Below are 9,093 nucleotides of genomic sequence, written 5' to 3' on the forward strand. Positions count from 1 at the left end.
GTTGTAAAGGGGTTGTTTTTCACCAGGGAATTCTTTCGTCATCCACCACAGTTGTTTTCCGTGGTCTTCCGGGCCTCTTGGTGTCCCTGAGCTCACCAGTGCGTTCTTTCTTTTTAAGAAAGTACCAAATATTTGATTTGGCCACACCTACTGTTTTTGCTGTCTCTCTGTTGGGTTTGTTTTCATTTTTCAGCCTAATGATGGCTTGCTTCACTGGCAGTGGACTTCAAGTGGAACTGCCACACTTGAAATAAACTCTAGGCATTTTATCTGCTTACTTGTAAATTAAGTAATGAGGGAATAACACACACCTGGTCATGGAACAGCTGAGCAGGCAATTGTCCAATTACTTTTGATCCCTTAAAAAAGGGGTGAGGCATATATAAAAAGTCCTGTAATTCCTACACAATTCATCCGATTTTGATGTAAATACACTCAAAATAATGCTGAAGTCTGCACTTTTTAATGTAAACTCCAATATGCTAAAATAATAATAACTTAGTCAATGTCCAAATATTTATGGCCCTGAATGTAGTTTTACTGTAGCCCATATCAGATTGGCGCATTAACACTGATGTAGGTTCTGAAGTAGCACACAGATGCAATGCTCATTTCCTGTCCTTTACATTTTTGGGTGGTTGTCATGGTAATGGCAGGTCATGTGCAAAACAACCATTTTAGAGCAAAAACATCAGATCTGAGCATCCAGACAGAGATCACATGGAGAATTGGGTTTGAATCAGGGTTGAGATCCACATATGGAAGTGGTATAAATCAGAGCTCAAAAGATCAGATTCCATTTATTTTTGTTGCTGTTTATACATTAATTAAGGGCAATATCAATTGGTATCAGATATGCAAATAATTGGTGAATGATCTGAATTGGACTGCCTGTGTAAACGCAGCCAAAGTGCCACTGCGTAAGTACAATAATATGGTTGGCTTCAACAATAGTTAAGGGGCTTCGTCAGCGGGACACCTGTCGACAACTTCCGGTGAAATTGGAGGGCGCGCAATCCAAATAAATAATCATACATTTATGGATATTAAACATTTCCGTACATACAAGTGTCTTATATCAGTTAAAAGCTTAAAGTCTTGTTCATCTTACTGCATTGTCCGATTTACAATATGCTTTACAGCGAAAGCATGCCATGTGATTGTTTGGGGACGGTGCCCCACATCAAAATATTTTTCAACCAGCACAGGCTTCATAAAATCACAAATAGCGATTAAATATTCACTTACTTTTTGAAAATCTTCCTCTGATTTGCAATCCAAAGGGTCCCCGCTACATCATGCACAGTAGTTTTGTTACATAAAATCCTGCTTTATATCCCCAAAAGTCAGTTTAGTTGGCGCCATCGATTTGAGTACATGCAGAGAAAGGAATCCAAAAAGCTACCGCTAAACGTTGTTAAAACAAGTCAAAATACATTTCTATTTAATCCTCAGGTACCCTAAAATGTACAAAAAACTATAATATTTCTTACCCGAAAGAAGTATGTTCAAAAGAAAAGCAAAATCAGGGTCCTCTTTGTTAAACCTGAAACCTTGAACAAAGACTGTTGACATCTAGTGGAAGCCATAGGAATTGCAACCTGGGAGCTAGATTTGGATATGACCCTATACGTTCCATTGAAAGAGCATGGGCTCTCAACATTTTTTAATTTCGGTTGGTTTTTCTTTGGATTTTCTTCTACCATATCAATTGTGTTATTGTCTCATACATTATTTGAACATTTCTACAAACTTCAAAGTGTTTCATATCCAATAGTACCAATTATATGCATATCCTGGCCTCGGGGCCTGAGTAACAGGCAGTTTACTTTGGGCACGTCAGTCAGACAGGAAGTGGAGAAAAATAGACCCTAGCCTGAAGAAGTTTTAATATACAGTACCTCACAGCCTCAGGGTCAATAAGGTTAAGGCTTCAACAAGAGTTCATTTACCTCACAACCTCAGGGTCAATAAGGTTAAGGCTTCAACAAGAGTTCATTTACCTCACAGCCTCAGGGTCAATAAGGTTAAGGCTTCAACAATAGTTCATTTACCTCACAGCCTCAGGGTCAATAAGGTTAAGGCTTCAACAATAGTTCATTTACCTCACAGCCTCAGGGTCAATAAGGTTAAGGCTTCAACAATAGTTCATTTACCTCACAGCCTCAGGGTCAATAAGGTTAAGGCTTCAACAATAGTTCATTTACCTCACAGCCTCAGGGTCAATAAGGTTAAGGCTTCAACAAGAGTTCATTTACCTCACAGCCTCAGGGTCAATAAGGTTAAGGCTTCAACAAGAGTTCATTTACCTCACAGCTTCAGGGTCACAATAAGAATCATATGGTAGAATTTATAACAAACATTCATTTTGTAGCACAAGTCTTGGGCTAACAGGTTTCCTATAAGGTACACAATGACAAGCAGAGTTGCATGATGGTACCTGGCAATCTTTTTAATAAAATTGGTTTGTCAATAATCATGTGAATGTCCACACAGTCACCATAATAGACAACAACAAAAGTAGCACTAAACAGATAACAAAAACATAAAGTCAGCCATCCAACCCAATAATAATCATTGTCAATAGTTCATCTGTAGTCTCTTCAACAAGCTGAGCAATGCATTGAATAAATAAATGATGGCTTAATGCATCTTCCTAAAAGGTGGACCCCACGCCATTCCATGATGCCTGTGTGAGGGACTCGTGTGCCTGTGACACTGGGGAGACTGCGAGTGTTTCTGTACAGCTGTAGCAGCCTACGCCCAGGCCTGTAACGAGGCAGGGGCTTGTATCAAGTGGAGAACACCAGATATCTGCCGTGAGTCATTTGCTTTGAGTGGGACAATTGATTGATGGATAGGTGGAATTGTTTAGCTATCGGGACAAAATACCAATTTATGATTTCAATGTGTAACTGTTCAATCAATCCTCTTTTAGAACCCTGGTTCAGTTCAAATGTGACATGTTTTAATTTCACCAGCTCTGTTCTGTGATTTCTACAACCCTATTGGTGAGTGTGAGTGGCATTATAATCCGTGTGGATACCCCTGTATGAAGACCTGCAAGAATCCCTCAGGAACATGCTCCAGTCAGATCCCTGCACTGGAAGGTAACTAAGAGCCCTTCATAACATCTTGGCCGTTTGATTTGGACAATTTACATTCCAAGTTGTTAAACAAATGTACAGTATAAAATATGTAATGACTCCTCCCTCCCTTGTTCATCTATACTGAAAACTAAATACAAATATTTAAATATCATATCCATTACAGCTTTGGTGTTAGAACTAGATACCATGAGGATGATCTAATCTGTGCAGGTGTCCTGGATTAAATTGACTGTTTATATCTTAAAGGTTGCTATCCAAAATGTCCTTCGGCCCAGCCTTATTTGGAAGAAAGTACCATGAAGTGTGTCAGTAAGAAGGACTGTGGTTGCTACGATGGAGATGGAACTCATTACAACGAGAGAGAGGTTATACCTTCCAAGGAGAACTGTCAGACATGGTATGTTTTCAGATCAACATTTTGATAAATACATAGATACTGTATTTACATTACATAGGGTTTAATACGGTTGGTATAAGCCTTAAGGTAGCCTGTATTTCTGGTCAGATAAGGCAATGTCAATAGTCCACCTACAAAGAGGTTTTCCTACCATTCAATTGATTTTGATTTTCAAAGATTGTGATTTGACCTGTTAATACCTTTTGGGGATTTGACCTTTTAATACCTTATTTTGATTTGACCTGTTAATACCTTGTTGTGATTTGACCTGTTAATACCTTGACCTGTTAATACCTTATTGTGAATATAACATGTAACATTGTTTTGCACTTCATAACAAATAGCTCTTAATATTTTATTCAACTTTGAAAGGTACTTGTAACCTCCCTCTCTTTTTTCAAGTCGTTGCTCATCAACTGAGGTCAGATGCAGCTATGATGTCCAAGGTAAGGAAAACCACTACAAACTGAAACATCAGCCTTTATTACTTAACATGACAAGATGATTACATGATAATAACTGAAACATTTTATTACCAAGAAGGTAACATGATAAGATGATTACATGATAATAACTGAAACATTTGCCTACATTATTACCAAGAAGTAACATGACAAGATAATTACATAATAATAACTGAAACATTAGCCTACAGTATTACCAAGAAGGTAACATGATAAGATGATTACATGATAATAACTGAAACATTTGCCTACATTATTACCAAGAAGTAACATGACAAGATGATTACATGATAATAACTGAAACATTAGCCTCCATTATTACCAAGTAGGTAACATGACAAGATGATTACATGATAATAACTGAAACATTTGCCTACATTATTACCAAGAAGGTAACATGATAAGATGATTACACAATAATAACTGAAACATTAGCCTACATTCTTACCAAGAAGGTAACATGACAAGATGATTACGTGATAATAACTTGTGTTCCTTGTCATAATCCTATTGCAGCTTGCTATTGTTTATACGACGGCAGAACATACCCTTATGGAGCGACCATATATCACACATCTGACGGTGATGGGACCTGTATTACTGCCACCTGCAAAGAGAATGGAACTATTGTCCAGATTATGAACCCCTGTCCCAGCACCCCAACTCCAACAACTACACCAAGTGTTACAACAACACAGATATTCACTCAAGCACCGACCACATTTGTTTTCTCAACTCCTGCCACTACCCCAACAACAACCCCTACCGCTACCCCCACAATGACCCTTACCACTACCCCCACAACAACCCCTACCACTACCGCTACAGCAACCCCTACCACCTCCACAACCCCTACCACTACCCCCACAACAACCATTACACTGACAACAACCCCTTCTACTACCCCCACAACAACCCCTACTTCACCAACACCCACTTCACCCACTACTACTCCACACTGCCTGACCAAGACTGTCTGTGATTGGTCAGACTGGATTAGCAAATACTATCCCTCTGTTGGACCAGAAGGAGGAGATTTTGAAACCATAGAAAATATAAGGAAATCTGGTATTGATATATGTAGCCAACCTAAGGATGTAGAATGCAGAGCCAAAGACAACATCCATGTTCCTTTGGCAGAACTAGGTCAAAATGTTGAATGCAATCCCTCAGTTGGACTGATTTGCCGCAACAAGGATCAAGGCATCCCACCAATATGCTACAACTACGAGATCAGAGTCAGATGTTGTGTTGATGTTTGTAGCAATGAGACACCTACCACCTCAGAAAGGCACACAACAACCATTAAAACATCAACAACTTCCCCAACAACAACAACAGAAAGTCCAACAACAACAACTTCCCCAACAACAAGAACAACAACAGAAAGTCCAACAACAACTACCGCAACAACAACCACAACAACAGAAAGTCCAACAACCACAACTAAGTCAACAACCACATCCAGAATGACAAAAGTAACAGAGGAAATTAGAACTGGTCCAGAATCGACAACACCTACTACCTCTACCACAACAACAACAACAACTACCACAGAAAGTTCATCAACCATGGTAACGTCTTAGACAACAACATATTCCACAACAAGTGAAACAACAGAGGAAATTACAACTGGTACAGAATCAACAACACCCACAACAACCATTACACCACCACCAACAACAACAACCACCACAGAAAGTCCAAAAACCACAACAACATCTACGACAACAACCTATTCCACAAGTTTAAAAACAGAGGTAATTACAACTGGAACAAAACCAACAACATCGACCACAACGATTACACCTTCAACAACCGCTACCACTACCCCCACAACAACCCCTCCTTCACCAACAACCACTTCACCCACTATTACTCCACACTGCCTGACCAAGACTGTCTGTGATTGGTCAGACTAGATTAGCAAATACTATCCCTCTGTTGGACCAGAAGGAGGAGATTTTGAATCCATAGAAAATATAAGGAAATCTGGTATTGATATTTGTAGCCAACCTAAGGAAGTAGAATGCAGAGCCAAAGACAACATCTATGTTCCTTTGGCAGAACTAGGTCAAAATGTTGAATGCAATCCCTCAGTTGGACTGATTTGCCGCAACAAGGATCAAGGCATCTCACCAATATGCTACAACTACGAGATCAGAGTCAGATGTTGTGTTGATGTTTGCAGCAATGGGACAACTACCACCTCAGAAAGGCCCACAACAACCATTACAACATCAACAACTACCCCAACAACAATAACACCAACAGAAAGTCAAACAACAACAGAAAGTCAAACAACATCAAGTAAATCCCCAACAACAAAAACAACAGTAACAGAAAGTCCAACAACAACTACCCCAACAACAACCCTAACAACAAAATGTCCAACAACCACAACGAAGTCAATAACTCCATCCACAACAACAACAACAACATCCACCACAGAAAGTCCAACAACCACAACGAAGTCAACCACCCCATCCAGAATGACAAAAGTAACAGAGGAAGTTACAACTGGTCCAGAATCTACCACACCTACCACCACTACCCCCACAACAACAACAACAACCACAACAACAACCACCACAGAAAGCCCATCAACCACAACAACAAGACAAGAACATATTCTACAAGTGAAACAACTGAGGAAATTACAACTGGAACAAAACCAACAACATCGACAACAAACATTACACCTTCAACAACCCCTATCACTACCCCCATAACAACCACCACTTCACCATCAAGCACTTCACCCACTACTACTCCACACTGCCTGACCAAGACTGTCTGTGATTGGTCAGACTGGATTAGCAAATACTATGCAGTTGCATGGTTTGCTAACTATCTGTCTGATAGAACTCAGTGCACTCAATTTGATGGGCTTATGTCTGTTAAATTGTCTGTCTTTAATGGTGTGCCCCAAGGTTCTGTACTTTGTCCTCTCTTATTCACTAGTTATATAAATGATTTAGACAAAAATGTCAAAAATGCTCAAGTTCATTTTTATGCTGATGATACTGTTATTTACTGTTGTGCCTCGTCTCTTACAAAAGCTTTCCAGAACTTGCAAACTGCTTTTTATAATGTTCAACGTACCTTGTGTAAATTGAAGCTTATCCTCAATACTGACAAAACTAAACTAATGGTGTTTTCTAAAGCAAGAAATAGACCCCTGAACCTTTCACCTATTACTACCTGTCAGGGCAAGGAGACTGAGGTTGTAACCTCATATAAATATCTTGGAATTTAAATTGTTGACGGCCCCTCTTTTAAATTGCATATAAATTGAAGCTGAAATTGGGATTTTATTTTAGGAATAAGGCCTGTTTTTCTTTTGAAGCCAGAAAGAGGCTAGTATCAGCTACATTTATGCCTTTACTAGACTATGGGGATATTTTATATATGAATGCTTCCGCTCAGTGTTTGAGATCAATTGGCACTCTTTACCATGGCACTTTGAGATTTATTTTAAACTGCAAAACCCTTACGCACCACTGCACTTTGTATACCAGTGTGGCTGGCCTTCTCTAGTCTCTCATAGGCTCAGTCACTGGTATACTTTTATTTACAAAGCCATTTTGGGTTTACTACCTTTTTATTTGGGCATTTTTATTGTTCAGAAATGTGGTGGGTACTCTCTTCGTTCGCTGGACTTTATCCTGCTAACTGTTCCAAATGTCCGAACTGAATTAGGTAAAAGGGATTTTATGTACTCTGCGCCATCGTCTTGGAACACCTTACAAAATACTTTTAAACTGGAAGAACTTGTCCCGATTGGTGTTTTTAAATCACTGATGAAGGATTTTGAGGCTGATTCCCTGACCTGTCAATGTTTTTAATTTGCTGTTTTTGATTTTGTTATACTCTTGTGAATTCAATAGTTTTTACTAGATTACTTGTAGTTTTTCATGTTGTCTGTCTGTCATATTTGTAATGACGTGGTGCTGCCTATCTTGGACAGGACGCTCTTGAAAAAGAGATTTTTAAATCTCAATGAGCCCTTCCTGTTTAAATAAAGGTTAAATAAAAATAAAATGATCCCTCTGTTGGACCAGAAGGAGGAGGTTATGAAACCATAGAAAATATAAGGAAATCTGGTATTGATATTTGTAGCCAACCTAAGGATGTAGAATGCAGAGCCAAGGACAACATCTATGTTCCTTTGGCCGAACTAGGTCAAAATGTTGAATGCAATCCCTCAGTTGGACTGATTTGCCGCAACAAGGATCAAGGCATCCCACCAATATGCTACAACTATGAGATCAGAGTCAGATGTTGTGTTGATGTTTGTAGCAATGAGACACCTACCACCTCAGAAAGGCCCACAACAACCATTATAACATCATCACCTACCCCAACAACAACAAAAACAGAAAGTCCAACAACAACAACTAACCCAACAACAACAACAACAGAAAGTCCAACAACAACAACTAACCCAACAACAACAACAGAAAGTCCAACAACAACTACCCCAACAACAAGAACAACAACAACAGAAAGTCCAACAACAACAACAACAACAACAGAAAGTCCAACAACTCCATCCACAAAAGTAAAAGTAACAGAGGAAGTTACAACTGTCCAGAATCAACTGCACCTACTACCACTACCACAACAACAACAACAACAACAACCACCACAGAAAGTCCATCAACCACAACAACATCTAAGACAACAACATATTCCATAACAAGTGAATCAACCGAGGAAGTTACAACTGGTCCAGAATCAACAACACCCACAACAACCATTACACCATCAACAACAACAACAACAACACCCACCACAGATTCCAACAACCACAACAACATCTAAGACAACAACCTATTCCACAACAAGAGAAACAACAGAGGAAATTACAACTGGTCCTGAGTCAACTCCACCAACAACAACCCCTACTACTATCCCAACTACTACCACAACAACAACTCAGACGAGGACTACCTCTGAGCAAACGACAACAGCCAACACTAATGCATTTACCACAACAACAGACTTCACTGTAGTCACTAATCCACCATACACGAAAGCAACTCAAAAAACAAATCTCAACTTTGACAATACAGACAGAAGAAACTACTATATCAAACCCAACCACAACCCTTACCAT

General features: G+C 39.3%; 1 pseudogene; it reads left to right on the forward strand.

The window, feature by feature from the left end:
- Positions 1-6,285, forward strand: part of LOC112240444 — a 7,191-nt pseudogene extending 906 nt beyond the window's left edge.
- Positions 6,286-9,093: the final 2,808 nt, after the last annotated feature.

Source organism: Oncorhynchus tshawytscha, linkage group LG19 (assembly GCF_018296145.1).
Source record: "Oncorhynchus tshawytscha isolate Ot180627B linkage group LG19, Otsh_v2.0, whole genome shotgun sequence".
In the NCBI taxonomy this organism is placed as follows: Eukaryota; Metazoa; Chordata; class Actinopteri; order Salmoniformes; family Salmonidae; genus Oncorhynchus; species Oncorhynchus tshawytscha.